Consider the following 16,371-nt stretch of genomic DNA (forward strand, 5'->3'; position numbering starts at 1 on the left):
ACTTGAATTCCTAGTTCGAAGAACTCCATCTGTCTTCACAAGAGACAAATTGGAGTATTATGATCGTAATGGCCATGGAATTCAATGAATTTGAAGATTGTAGAGCATTTATGGATTAACTGGATGATCGAGAATTTGTGTTCAAGTATAAACATATACTCGAATCAAAATTTGAAGAACTGGTTAAATGGTTTCTATTCGAATATATGGGAATCACAACAAGGCCGGTTCCACCATTTACTCCAAACAAGAGGAAGATCGATTTACTGAGTCTGTACTTACTGGTGGCTGTGGACGGCGGTTACAGGAATATAACGACGGAGAACTTGTGGCCTGCAATAGCAAGGGATCTAGGATTCAATTATGAAGACGGAGACTACATGAGAGTCACATATGCCATGTATCTTGATATCCTAGAGTATTACTACAAATTTAAAATTGTTCAAAAGAAAGTGCAGGACAAGGAGACAGTATTAGAAGAAGGAAGGTCCACAGGTGGCTGCCATGAAAGATCAAAGAGTGCAGGAGAGGCTCAACAAGAACCTGCAGGGGCTGCACAAGTTGCATTATTTGCAGGTATTGATGATGAAGACTGGAACCAAGGAAAAAGAAGGAAACGCTTCAATTTCAACTATGTAAGATGGGCTGTAGATGAAGCGAATCAAAGCGTTTTAGATCAAGCTCGGAAACATAACCAAGTTTAAGGGGGGTTATGTTGGATTTATTAAACTCAGTTATGTTTATTAGTTTTATTATTATTATTCGAACTTATAAGTAGAATTGCATATGATATGTATTAGGATTAGTTAATGATATGCTTATGTAATGATCGGTAGATAAGCGGGCAAACATTTCAAACAACTGTCATTGACAGTTACCCGCCAAATCGAACCGCCAAAAAAACTCATATGTATTTATTCAAGTTACCGGCAACAATGTCCGGCATCAAGACATTTCTTAATCTTTCTGAGATTTGTCCATTCCTCCCTCTGCACTTGTTCATCGATATCATCTTTATTATGCACATTCAACTTGGATCAATTGCTTATGACAACACAAACCCCACTCATAATTCAGCTGCACCATCACACTCTCATGCAAATTCATCTTCTGATCTCCAACACAGCAACCGCCACCGCCATCATCCACCCTCAAAACCCCCAACCTTTCTGGAAAATTGCGAAATATCACCACCACTGTGATTTTCCAGCAAGGACGCAATGGTGGTGGTGGTATTTCGCGATTTTCTGGCAAGACAGATAGGAACTCTGGTGAGGGTGGCGACATGGGTTGTAGACACGAAGGGTGGAGGTGTGTGACGGCCGAAGATAATTCTGATGTCTAATGGCATGGTGTTATACGCTGACATCACGTGAAAAAAAAAAGATAATTCTGACACCATGCTTAAAAAAACCACATTGACATTATGTGTTAATTTGCTTTTTCCACTTTTTAGGCAACTCTTCTCTTTAGCATAAGGCAAGACTTGTACCATAAGTTCAAAATGAAAAACTATTTTCAGTTCTAACCAATCTAATCTAGAAAAAAACTGCAATTGATCGAATTCAACTACCCAATTCAGTTAGATATTGAACATCCAAACTTAAAATAGAGCGAGTAATTTATAGACAATGCAATTCGTTGATATCACATCAATAATGTTTACAGAATGATGAATATATTTTATTATTATTCATATATACAATAGTATTAATTAGCATATAAACTAAATTTAATATAAAAACCAAAGTGAAGTAAACAATTATTTCGTAATTTTATAGGTATAGAAAATAAATTGTAGTGATAAATAAACTGTAGTTATAGTTTATATGGCTAGCATTTAGTATTGGTATCTATAATTTTTATATAAAAATGTTTTGTTAATTGGATTAGAACAGGAAAACCACAACGAATCTAACACTTGTCATCCTGATTCCTATGATGTCGAAGTGTCGTACATTAACATTAACATTGATCTTAAGCCATTCACAAGATATCCTTTTTGAAGGGGAAGCTATAATATCGTGTTGACGTGACGTTATTTTTAATAAACGACAAATTGCAATAAAACGATGAAACTGGATCATACCTTTTATCTTAATTGGACCCTCTACAATTAGGTAAAACGATTCGATTGAAAATTATATTTAGGGTAGGTTTGAATGTATTTTATTTATAAGTTACTAAGATGTAAATTTGTGTGTTATTTGAGTACCTTTGAAAACTGATAGAATAACTATGGGTTTTGTAATTCGAATAATCAAAGTTTGGGTGAAACTAAATTTTTATTTTGGTGATTTGTTTGATTTTAGGTTCGAGTGTTTTTATGGACCAAATTATTTCAAACGACAAAAAACTACGCAAATCATTCATATTTTAGAACATTACTATCTTGGGTTATTAGATTTTAATAATTCTAACTTTTATCTATTGGTCATGATTAATCTTAATTAAGAAAATGTTTAAAGACAGCTTTAACCTTGAAAATATTTTCCTCCATCAATCCCAAACTAACTGATTGTTAACACTGTTAGTTTTTTATGACATGTCATGCTTATGTGGAAAAAAAACTTTATTTTTTAGATGATGTGGCATGCTTATATGGCAAAACTTTAATTTTTTTTGTTGGCATAGCATGCCATGTCATCAAATATAACTAGGCTCATAAGTTGAGGATCGTTGAAGGATAATACATTCAAAGTTACACATTCTTTAGATGAAATTAATATTGATCAACAATAAAAGTTAAAATTATTAAATTCCAATAACTACTACTATTAGTATTACTCTTATCATAAAAGTTGACAAAATAAGGAGTTGAATATAAGAATAATCCATTAATATGTATGGGAATGTATATATTAGATTAAGCGTTTTAGTAATGAGCCTATAGATAAACGTTCGGCAAGTTTTTGGTTTGAATGAAGTTTGCATTGGCTATTCAAAAAAAAAAAAAAAAAAAAAAAGCAATGAGCCTATAGATCAATTAAGTTTTATTAGAGTTTCCTTGTAATGTCTACAAATTGTAAGCTAATTTAGGGGTTGTTTGTTTACTTTTTAATAAGACTTTTAATAGTTTAGACCTCTTATCAGTGGTGGACCCAGGAATTTTTTCCTGGGGGTGCGGAATATTTTCAAAGATTTTAGGCCCCTATCTGTATAAAAATATCGATTCATAGCAGGTCGGGTCGGATCATGTAAGACAAAAGAACATCATTCTAAAATTTATAAATCATCAAAAACACGACAAACGTCATTACAAATTACAAACGTATTTAAAATTGTGCCCTACAGGTTTTTTTTGACATATATCCAAAATATCATCTAAAGATACTAAACACGCCATAAGTTCATTACATTCTTACTCGTTGTTCCTAACACATATAGTTTGCTTCATAAGTTCATAAAACAACACTAAACACTTAAACAAAATAAACAATCATGTTCAACCATAGCCCGTAACTTTCAATTATATTTTTAAACATTCAAGCCCTAATATTAAAAGTTGATTACTTGTAACTAATCATTTAATCAAAAAAAAAGCTATAAATAAAACAACAAGATCATTTAACTACAAGTCTAGAACAACAAAAAAACCAAAAAAATATAAAAAGATTAAACCCTTACACATCTATATTTTCTCCTAATCATCACATAAAACAAAATAAATAAATAAATAAATAAATAAATAAATAAACCATACTAGTTCTATATTGGAATTCTAACGTAATATGGGTCGGTCGAACTGGAATTTTGGTTTTTCCGGTAAAAAAAACCACCAGGTCGTGAGCAGTGGCGTCAAGTCACTGGGAGTTTTTTTGGGGGCGGGATTTGAAAATGGAATGGTGGATGAGTTTGGGTTATTTTATTTAGTCCAAATTTCTTTAGGTTGGGTTTGGGCTTGTGTTAATAAAAATTGATTGAAGATTGGGCTTTGTTTGGATTAAATAATTAAGTGAATAAGTGGTTAATAATTATTCTTTTCTAAGTGGAGCGGTTGAAAATTTTCAAGTGGTGCGGGTGAAAAATTCCAAGGGGTGCGGTCGGAATTTCCGGCGAAAAATAACACTAAAAATATTTTTTCATGGGGTGCGCCCGCCCACCCTGGGCTTAGGGTGGGTACGCCCCTGCCTCTTACTGGTTCAACATTTAATGGTTTAGACTATTTGTTTCGTGAGCAGATGTCTGAATGGTTCAGACATTTGCCTCTGAATAGTTAAGCATTATACTGAGTCTCAATGGTTAAGTCCTCTAATCTGAATTGGTCAAACATTTGCCTATCAATGGTTAAGCATTATATTATCTCTTAATGGTTCAGACCTCTTACTGATTCAGCACTTAATGGTTCAGACCTCTCCTCTTACTGGTTCAGCACTTAACCATTCAGAAATTGCCAAACGGCCCGTTATTTAGTAATGGAATTTGCCTATGAATGGTTAAGCATTATATTATCTCTTAATGGTTCAGACCTCTTACTGATTCAGCACTTAATGGTTCAGACCTCTTACTCTTACTGGTTCGGCACTTAACCATTCAGAAGTTGCCAAACGGCCCGTTATTTAGTAATGGAATTCAGTCTTTTATTTATAATCTAAGCCAACGTAGGTTCTCTATCATTATTGTTGAGTCATACACAAACAACAAACCCTAGTTGTCTCTAGGGTTGTCCATTTTATTCAAAACCCGAAACCTGACCCGAATCTGAAGCCACCTGAACCCGAATTCGAGAATACCCGAAAAACTTGAACTCGACCAACTCGAAACTTATATTGGTTGGTTATCGGGGAACTTTTACCCAGCCAAGAACCCGGACAACCCGACATGAAAAACCCGAAACATGAAACCCAAAAAAAAAACCCGTAACCTTAACTGTCTTTTTTTATGAATGTGTTTTGGTTTGAAGTCTTTGGTATTTAGAACATTAAGTTTTGGGACTTTTGAAAATTATAATATCATAATGTCAAATATTTGAATTTTGATGGTATATTGTAAAAAAATATTTTTCATCTTACATCTAAAACCGAAAATTGAATTACCCGACCCAAACTAACGTGAACCCATACAACTCGAACCCATCCAAACCGAACTTTAAATGGGTCGGTTATCAAGTCATTTTTTCAAAGCCAAAACCCAAACAACCCAACCTAAAAAAAATCAAAGCCTAAAAAATACCCCTATGGTTCAAACCCAGAAAGGGCGGCATACCGCCGCCGCTCTATCCCAATTTCATTATCTTGTTTTTGCCAGCCAAACAAAACCTTCCACTCAAAAAAGAAACAAGGAACCTTAGCAAGAAGCTAAGGAACCCACAAAACAGAAACAGAAGCAAAGCAAAACAAAAAGGAACATACAATAGCAGTTAGCCAAAGTTACAGTACTGAAGTTATTCCAGCCATCAAAAGTGAGCCCAGCTCTTTTGGCCCTTCTTGTCATCCACCAAAAAGTGCTAACTTTAATTTCTTCCGCCACCATGTTGACCGAACTGTTTTTTTGATTAAAAACCTTATTATTTCGGTGCAGCCAGATGAACCAGGCTGTCATCAGACAAACAGCATGGGTAACATGTTCTCTTTTCTTATCAAAGCCTTGACTAAGACAGTGCACAATCAGTTGTTTGAGAGTATTGAACAAGGTCGGAATAGGAAGTTGCATCCACACGAAGACCTGCCACCAAACTGCCTTGGCGAAGACGCATGAGGCCAGCAGATGGTCAGTGGTTTCACTAGCTAGGCCGCAAATGTAACACCTCGAAATTTTGTGTTCAATAAATAAATGACACGTGTCAAATACGACAAAATATTATAAACCCGGAATTAAATTAAGATATGCGGTAGGATTTTCGAATATGTCGACATGTTAATTTTATACCTCTGAGCGACTTCGACTCTATAAATCCCGAGACCCCAAGCGAATTTATAAGCACCTAATCTTAATCGGGTCATTATTAATAATCAAAAGCATCCAAGTTGTTAAATTGGGTCTTAAGAGAAATGCAACACAAATAATTAATTATGCAAAAATCCATCTTTATGCAAACCCATGACCCATTATAAAATCTGATCAAGCATGGCTAAATAGGGCCTCATACTGACATTTCCCATACCCAAAACACAATGATGTAAGTTGACCGTTCAATGCATGAAAGGTTAATTTTTTGCCACTGATGATCGCTTACGGACCGTAAGGGCCAAGCCTTACGGACCGTAAGGGGGTGAAGGGGTAAAAGTTTTTCCGCCATAGGCTTACGGACCGCAAGGACCAAGCCATACGGTCCGTAAGCAACGTCCAGCGACAGCAGCTTGGCTGTTGGCTGTTGTAAACGGTAAAACATTAATGGGAGGATCTTTCCAAAGATATGGGCGACCCCTAATCATATTTTAGCACCAGGGAACACATGTAAGTGATCTAGAACCCATCTTAGGCCTTGTTGTCATGATCACAATGGATCAAAATGGCTATAAAAGGCCACATTGTGCAAGTAAGTTCTTCACACTTCTTCTCTTGCACTACTGATCATTTCTGGAGCTCCCAAGCATCCTCCTAACACCCATAATCGTGCATCTAGCTTCTGTAAGTTTGTTCAACCCTTTGTGGTTTAGTTTTTGCTTAGTTTTAGCTTAAAAGTCAATCCGTCGTAACTAACGGTTGACTTAACGGTTAATCAGAAATGGTCCAGTGATTTACCGAATCAAAGATAGTTATGTGTTGGTATTTATGTGGGTAATAAACCCCTAAAAGGGTTCCCTCTGGTCACCACTCTAACTAGTTCAAATAACGAGTCAAACATGCTTAGAAAAAGTCAACAGAAAGCTATTTTGCAATTTTACATATAATCTGTAATGTAGATGGTATGCAACCTGTTTGAACACTGATAAAACATGATAATAAGTATATTAACACGTCTAAGCTTGTTTGATCCGGCCATTTGCTATATTGACCCGGTTCGGAGCCGAATATCGCAAAAGTTTGACTTTTGCTTTGACTTCAGTTCTGACCCGTTAAAGTTCGTTTTAGATATGCCTTAGGACTCTCTTAGGACCAGGTTACATGATGGTATAACCCTCTGTGACCGGTTCGTTGTTTGTCCGAGTCTTTTACGCGTTTCCGTTAATTGCTTAAAAGTTGACCGTAACGCCTTTTTTAAATTAAAACGAGAATTTCGGGCATGTGAAGGAATCATAACCTTAGTTACTGATTTCTAAACATGTCCCTAAAATTTCATGTCAATCCGAGGTCCAGAATAAGAGTTATGCAAAATAGCGCAAATTACGGAACTTTAGTAATTTAATAGCGCAATTAGCATAACGCCTATCTAAACCCAGATTTCGACACCAAACCTTTTACTCACTGTTGTAAAATAATATTTTGGGATTTTTAAAGATTTTTAATTATTTTTAACCTGCTCATAACCTGCGGTTATGGCTACGGTTCGGTAAATACCGAATATGCCCTTTTTGGCCATAACTTGAGTTCTACAAAGTCGTTTGACCCGATTCCAGTTGCTACTGATTTTAAATAATAAATAAAGTATTTTAGACTTTATAAACTGATCAGGAAACTCAGATTTCCTGTAGAACTCTAAAAACCTCTTTTTAATCTTTAAAAAGACCGAAATACCCCTACGGGGCATAATATCAACTTAAACTCGTTACGGGCATTATGGAAGGTATCCTACTGATACCACAACCTCTTTAAAGTATACTGACTTAGGAAAACAATGTAGGACTCTTACGGTTACCCGTTGCGCCTTTTGCGCGCACGGTTCGGCTTATGTAACTAGTTTACATAAATTAGCCGATACGGGCCAAACCATATTGTTCTGACCCCAAAATCCAGAGTGTGAATATTAAACCCATATAAAACAAGACTTCAAACTTGTTGGGTCAGAATCACATTCCATTCCCGGTTTTCGTCTTTCACGCGATTAAACTGTATCTATCCTTTGAAACTGACCGGTCTAGGCTACGGCTAATATAAAGACCCGTTAGGATTCTAATAGGTTATTTTAAAACCTTCGTTCCAGAATAGGAGCCCAGTAAAAGATATCTGTGATCTAATCAATTAAGGACTATACTTGCAAAGGTAAATACTTTTATCTTATTTTCCGTTATACGGGCTTGGGGTACGGTATCTAAAATACCGCTTGGTCGGGCAATTGACCCCAACTCATTTGTAGTTGGGTATTATCAATGTGACCCGTTTAAAAACTTGTTTTGTTGGCTTAACGCCTTTGGGGGCTTAATGACCATGTCCCGGATATCCTTGGCATCATTTTACGAAATGGCCACGACCTCGACATCCGGGTGTAGGCGTACACTTGGCATTGTGTCTATATTAATTAAAGGTGTAACCGTTGGTTTACCCACCTCGGTTTTACGCTATGTGGTGAGTCTATTAAACTTTAACCCGGCACGACCCGGGCGACCGAACGCATAGCAAGCATGTAATTCTTTACAAGATTTAAATATAAATTATCCCAGGTTATAAAAGAGTTTGTGCCTTGTGCATTCAAATCAATTTTAATAAACATTTTACAAAAAGTGTCGGTTGAATGTATTTACCAGTGTAAACTGACGTATTTTCCCAAAAAGATTAAATGCAGGTACTAAACGAAATCGGCTGGCTATAGCTCCTTAGCGTCTTAAGGAGTCTCGCAAGCTCTTGATGCCTTGTCTGTTGAACAATGTTTTTTTTATGTATTATTTTGATCCCCGGTGGATTGTTATTTCAACAATGGTGATACATTGATATACACTTAAATGTTGAAATACATTATCTTATTGCTTCCGCTGTACATTCATATAATTGTGTGGTTTGACTATATTGTTGCCAACTACGTCACGGTAATCGCCCACCGGGCCCACCGGTGATACACGTGGAAACCAGGGTGTGACAGGTTGGTATCAGAGCCAACATTGAGTGAATTAAACACTATCCTTATGTGTTTAATCTCAGTGACACAATTGCACATACTTGAGTCTAGACAAGAACCTAGGACAAATTCGAATTGTTATTCCAAGTTGTCTTTTTATTATTATTGTTATTTAAAGTTTTGAAAGCAGGAATATGCCACCTGCAATCAGACGAGGAAGAGGAGGAAGAGGCAGAGGAACGATCATTACTCACAATGATCACGAAGCTGGACCATCAATCACTCGAGCTCCTTCCAGCACAAGGAGTGAAGAACCCCAGAGACGGAGAAACCTTTTTGAACCTGCTCGACATTCTACCTCGCATAGCTCGACGCCATCGTACCGTTACTCGTTCGGGCCAGATTCCGAAAATGATCCCAATAACCCTCAACCATCCTTTTTACAGCGATCTGCATCGCACCGTGCTTTTGATGATCCCACTCCTTACTTCAAGGTCAGTTTAACCCAGCAGATTACATTCAGGAACCTGCAGGCTTTGTCCCGTTAGGACCACAGGATCACTTCTCAGAAGACCATATGGATGAGGACACAGATCCCATAGAACCTGCTCGTGGTACGCCCACACATCCTATCGAGATCTCTGATGTATCTTCTTTTCATGGCACACCTTATCAAGGGCCAGATAGCTTTCAAGCGTTGTTCAACCAGCACGAGTGGTACTTCACACCCTCCCATCAGACATCGCAACACGAGCAGCAACAACAACAAGATCCTTCCGAGGATCCACGCTTCGTGGCAGTTACGCCACCACCACCGCCACCGGTTCAACCAGTAGTTCCAGATCCGCCAAGGCGTAGAAGATCAGGCGCACGGATGTCTACCCGAGGAGGGGAATTTCATTTCAGCACCCCTCGCCACTCGAGTGCTAGTCACTATCCGTCAGTACCTGAAGAAGGACCTTCAAGTCCAGTACAGGAGGCGAACTCCGCACCAGTTGCACCATCTTCGCCACCATTTGGGTATGACCACCCAATACCTGCGTACACGGGTCCAACGGCATACAACCCGTTCAAACCGTCGTCGCACGCACATTACAATTACAACTATGATCGCGACCCATATGTGATAGCGGCTAGGTATAATGCCCGCTATCCCGACAGAGCTTTTGGAAACATGGGGATACCGGACTACTCAGCTCATGGGTATCCAGCACCTCCTAGACCTCCAGTTCCGCAACCGGCGCCACAACCACGTTTCTCTCCTCCTGAGCAAGAAGAGATCCTCCACCGATTAAGTCGGGTGGAACAAGATTTTGAGGAAGAACGAAAGAACAACAGGGGATTCCTTAAGGGTCTAGCGAACCTGTTGAAGGGCACGAAGAAGAAACGTGACCATTAGTTTATATATGTTCTAATGTAATGCCTATTTTAAATAAGTCCCTACGTGGACATTTATCGTATTTCAGTCCCTACGTGGACTTATCCTTTAGTCCCTGCGTCGACACTTATCTTGTAATGGTCCCTGCGTGGACTTGTGTAACACCCCGAAAACAGGTTTGGTAATCAAACCCCGTTAATACTAAAATACGGGTAAAGTACCGTTAGAGGTAAAAGCGAGCTGGTGAGTATTAGGATTTTAAATAAATAAACCTAATATTAAATAAAATTAGTATAAAGGCTTTGAGGAAATAAAGTTTATACAAGGCCCGGTCTAACGGGACTTAAAATAAACTTAGTTATAAATTCCCCCGAACCCACTAATTTAACTAGGAATGTTTAACCTAGTTAATAGATGGGAATATTGTTAGGAATAAGTAGGTTATGGCCTACTTAATAACGAACCAAACACGAGGGGTTAAAATGGGATAACTTAACAAAGTTATTTAATAAAAGAAAATCAAAATAAAACACACACTTCAAGTGTGTGTTCTTGATCGACCAGGAGGGTGCTCCCAAGAGCTCAACCCCTAGAACCCAACAAATCATCAAATTGAAGCCTGATTCAAGGTCAAAATCGATGCATGAATACGTAGAAACGATCACCTAGTCGTGGGGATCGTAAGGTATGTCAAATTTTTGATGTTTATGAAGTTGAGATTTTTGATGAACTTGTGAAAATTGAAACTGAAGCTTGAATGATTGGTGTTTGGGTGAAACTAGGATGAAATTCATGCTTAGAAACGAACCCTAGTTGAAAACTTGAAGAATTAGTACTAAAACTAGGAATTTGATAATTACCCTCTTATGTGCTAAGTGGGTTTTGATTGTATAGTGAAGATGATGATATGTTTATGCTAGAAATCATCATAGTTGATAGTTGATGCAAGATACTTGAACAACTTGCAAGTTCGAGTAATTGATCATAAGTGATAGTGGTGAATTTTGGATGTTAATCTTGGTAAAAAAAATATAGCTAGTTAGGAACTAGTTAGTAAATATGTAAAATCATGCACATTAGGTGTTTGTTAAAATGCCTAAATGAGAACTAAGTGTTGATAATGTGCCTAATTGAGTCTTGTGAACTTAATAGTGCAATCATATGTGTTAATTGGTGATTTGACTTTTAAATAGTCAAACCGACCATTAATAAGATCGAATGGTGATTGTGATAGAAAACATGTAAGATGGAATAGTCATAATTAATGATGACTAATATAACCGTCTTACGAATTATGATGATAGTTTGACGCTTGACAAGCTAGGTAGAGGCTTGAAAAGGAAGCGGGTCAAATGAATCAAGCACGAGAAGAAAGGCGTATGCGGGATGCGAGGTAAGTATAGCTTACACTAGTCTTAGATTGTGTAATATTCCCTTAGCGTATAAATAACGAATGGAATAACTAAACAATTAAAATATGATGTTCTGTCGTGTAGGCGTACGGAACTAGATAATCAAAGATGAAAGAAACCATAATAATGGTTAAAAAGGAAGTAAATTGATAATCCGGTCATATTATGACGAAAGTGGTAATAAAAGGTTTATAAGTAAAAATGACCGTACCGTGTTAAACGGAGCGGGTCATGTAGTTGAGATGATAATGAATATCATCTCGAAAAGACAAACGGTCAATTCGGCCAAACGGGTCAAAAGGTGTAGACATCACCTTTTGACAATATTGACTAATGATCTTTTGCCGAGTTATATGCTTACAGGAATAGAAATCCAATGGATACTCGCATCGCTCTTACTTAGCGATTAAAAAGCAAGGTATTTATAAATCGGGTCTACTTGTTGATCCGAGCCAGGTATGCATATTCATGTCGTAGTTTAAAAATGCTATTTTGGTCGAATAAATGGGAAAGAGAGTCTTTCGTAGTAAAAAGAACATAATCGACCAAAACGCCCTTGTTGGCTAATTCGAGCAAACAACCTTTAAAAGTTGTTTGGAAACGAGTTCTATGATTAGGTAAATACTTAGAATAAATATAGAAGCATTCGAAAGCGTTTTTAGGCTTGAAAATGCTTAAATACCCGTAACGGGTCAAAATAAGTATCCGAGTAAAAATGGGTTTAATTTGAGTAATTAAACCGGCGATTAAAATCTAATATGATAGGCAACATTAAGTCGAAGAAGTATATGTGACATAAGGGTCAAATAAACATGTTTGATGGTGAAATCACAAACGGGTCAAAATTGGCAAAAAAGGGAAATAAGCCGAAGACTTAGAAGTCTTAAATTTTTTTAAGTCGAATGTCGGATTTTAACCTCATAAGATGGAGGATTAAATTACGGACGCGTAGGAAAAGGAATCGGGTAAAACGGATCAATAACGAAGAAGTTATGGCCGTTTCCGTAAAAACTGGCATAGCTGAACTAAGCTGCAGACCTGCTGATGCAGGGGCCACCGTAAATTACGGTGTCCACCGTAATTTACGGTGGAGTCGAAAAGTGTTACGATGGACTTCTTCTGATTTACGGTGGAAGAAGAAAGTTTCAGGGGCTACCGTAAATTACGGTACCCACCGTAATTTACGGTGGACCCTATACAAAATTGTATTTTGATCAGTTTTGTTTCCCGGACTCGTGTAGATACGTTTTAAATCCCGTATGACTAAAGCATTTCATGTTTTTACGAAATGTAGGTACATTTTGGATGCCGGAAGACGATCAAGCTCAATGAAGAACCGAACACGATAAAGACTCATGCTTCCGCACATTGCCTCGTTGTAAATTTTAACGACGAACCCAATCACGTTTGTAGAATAGCTTATGAATTGTAAAAGTTTAAATTTACTCGGAATTTCCTAAGGATACTTAACACTAAATACGTGTCTGTATTCGTAAATTATACGAAAACCTTTAATATAATAACTAGAGTGTTACAAGTTGATATCAGAGCTCATGGTTAAAGAGTAAGGTGTGTTCGGTTCGAGGTTTGATCGCAAATCCGGTAAGTGTATGTATGTTAATCGTTAGCGTATTAAAGTGTTGTAAACAACACATAGGGTTATCGTGAAATACACGTTACCCCAAATTAAATGATAGATATGGTTAACAACATTTCGTGCGTTGACACATATAGTACAAAAGCCTTGTACTATGATACGGGCATTTAGTAAAGTTGACATTACTAACTTTGTGAATGTCTTGATTGAAGGACACTTACATTTAAAGATGGCAAAGGTTAAACAAATGCAAGATGTGATAGAGGAACAGTCAGAGGCATGACAAGAGGAACATGCCCATCAAGGACTAAATCGCGTAACGACCGCGAACAAGGCTAATGGCAAGAGAAGCCCGTTAGGGCAAGCATTATCAGGTGCACGTTTTAAATCATTGCATAAATAGTAATATGCAACAGATATGTAGAGATTGAAAGTTGCATATGTAGATTGAAAACTTGGAAAGACCTAAATAGAAAACCTATCCGGGATATTGTTTCCAAGAAAAACAGATAGAGGTATTACTTACATAGGGCGTGATGTGAAAACTGTAAAAAGGTCATGCGTGTCATGTGTTAATCGCTTACTCTGGCCAAGTAAGTAGCGGCATATGATACCATGAACTTCTTATGGCGGACACGTTTACATCCGATGTAGTAAGGGCAGGGTGAATGGGACTAATTAAAAAGTACCCAAATGAATCAGATAAGCAAAATATTTGGTAATAATGTAAACGCACAACCAAGTGACGGGAGCGTATTACATTAGGATAATGAGCCCGGGTGAAGGGACAAACAAGCATGTAAAATGATTTAGACAAGTATTGGGAGGGAGTGTACTTACACTCGAACCCAGAAAACATCAAGCATGTAAAATGATTTAGACAAGTATTGGGAGGGAGTGTACTTACACTCGAACCCAGAAAACATCAAGCATGTAAAATGATTTAGACAAGTATTGGGAGGGAGTGTACTTACACTCGAACCCAGAAAACATCAAGCATGTAAAATGATTTAGACAAGTATTGGGAGGGAGTGTACTTACACTCGAACCCAGAAAACATCAAGCATGTAAAACGATTTAGACAAATATTGGGAGGGAGTGATACTTACACTCGAACCCGGAGAATGTAAATAGGTAAGATGAGTTAGATATGCATTGGGAGGGGGTGTACTTACACTCGAACCCGGAAAATGCAAATATGTTCCTTAACGGGTCATTTTTGTAAAACGTCGAACTTAAAGATAAAGTCAGAATATAAAAACCGAAGCGAGGTCTTAATGCATACCGGGAGGGTTGCAATAATAACAATTTCGGTAAAACACCCGGTGGATGGGTAAGAATTAAACACATGCGTAAACCAAGAGACGTGAACGCGGGTTGAAAGATCAAAGTAACGTGGATTACGAGTTATGACTATAAAATCTCGTATATAGAAATTGTGAGTAAATATGTTCAACTATTCGAAGTCGAATGGGTCGAATAAAGAATAAAGTTGATTGTTTATAAGTGATGGATTTCGCATTAATAGGTCAAACATGTTGAATACAATATAACGCCGAATGGCACAAATGAGCACTAGCCAGATAAAGGTAGTGTTAAATGCAAGAGAATAATGAGCCCAGCAATGGGACATAATCAAACACGAATGTATGTAAACCGGATAATGGTGAGCATAAGATAAACCGACGCATAAATGACGTGAGAAATCATAAAGTCGGAAAATGTGCCCGAAAAGAAACGAATGTAGCCTTAGACTACGGTCAAGGTCAAAGATAATATCAAAACGATAATAAATGATGTTAAGAAAAAACATGGTGCCTTAACGCCGTATGCGTATATAAATGTATACACATTTGAAGGAAGACTCGAATAAAAGATGATCTACGGGATCATCATAACCTACGAGGTATTAATTAGAGCAAAAGGTCTACGGGGCCAAAACGACCCACGGGTCATGATTAGAAAGAAGTTATAAGGACTTCGCCTTAAAGAGGTGAATGTCTAATCAAAAATAGCCCATAAGGCTAAGTGATAAACCTACGGGTTAGATGTAATAAAGCAAGGAAATCAGTTAAGAATCCCCGCATAAAAACTAAGACTGTCAAGGATTAAATTACGGACTGTCAATATCCCGGTATGGATGACTGACACAAGATAAAGAAAAGATCCTAAAACTAAAACTTCGGTTTTAGTAAGAAATAATGTTCTTACAAACATAAATTCTGATAGGAATTTAAATAGTAAGCATGAAAGATACAAGTCTTGACACTGATAGGCGCAAGATGATATATTCGAAAGGTGATATTCTCAAAAATGAAAGGTTGATATAAATTAAACATGATGTAACACAATCACGGTCAAGAAATGTGATGTGAAGTAGAATCACAATATGACCAAGCAAGCGGTAAAAAGGAACTGGACAAATAAGTCTAGTTAGTGAGACCAGTTAAGGTCAACAATTCAAGTCAAGAAATTTGGTTTGCTCGAAAACGGTGGGATCGGTATAGCTGAACTGAATAAATAAATTTGAAAACAAAAGAATTTTTTTGCTAAAAGTGAAATATTTCACTAAAGACCTTTAAACGGGTCAAAGTAACGGATTCACAAAGAATTCGATAGGATATGAAAGCGAGGAATATCACTAAGTTAATTAAACTAGTGGAAATAACGAGATTACGTTATTTCCAGTCGCATTATGTCGTGTAAGATACATAGATGATTAATAACCAAAAGAGTATTACCATACTTTTCTGGTAATACTAACAATCGGTTAAGGTAGGAGAAATGCTTAATTGATTATCGAGAGCAAATGCATGGAGTTAAACTCGATAAATTACGTAAGAAAAGGTTTCGAGGACGAAACCTCTTTAAGGGGGGTAGACTTGTAGCACCCCGAAAACGGGTTTGGTAATCAAACCCCGTTAATACTAAAATACGGGTAAAGTACCGTTAGAGGTAAAAGCGAGCAGGTGAGTATTAGGATTTTAAATAAATAAACCTAATATTAAATAAAATTAGTATAAAGGCTTTGAGGAAATAAAGTTTATACAAGGCCCGGTCTAACGGGACTTAAAATAAACTTAGTTATAAATTCCCCCGAACCCACTAATTT

This window comes from Helianthus annuus, chromosome 15 (genome assembly GCF_002127325.2).
Source record: "Helianthus annuus cultivar XRQ/B chromosome 15, HanXRQr2.0-SUNRISE, whole genome shotgun sequence".
Lineage (NCBI taxonomy): Eukaryota > Viridiplantae > Streptophyta > Magnoliopsida > Asterales > Asteraceae > Helianthus > Helianthus annuus.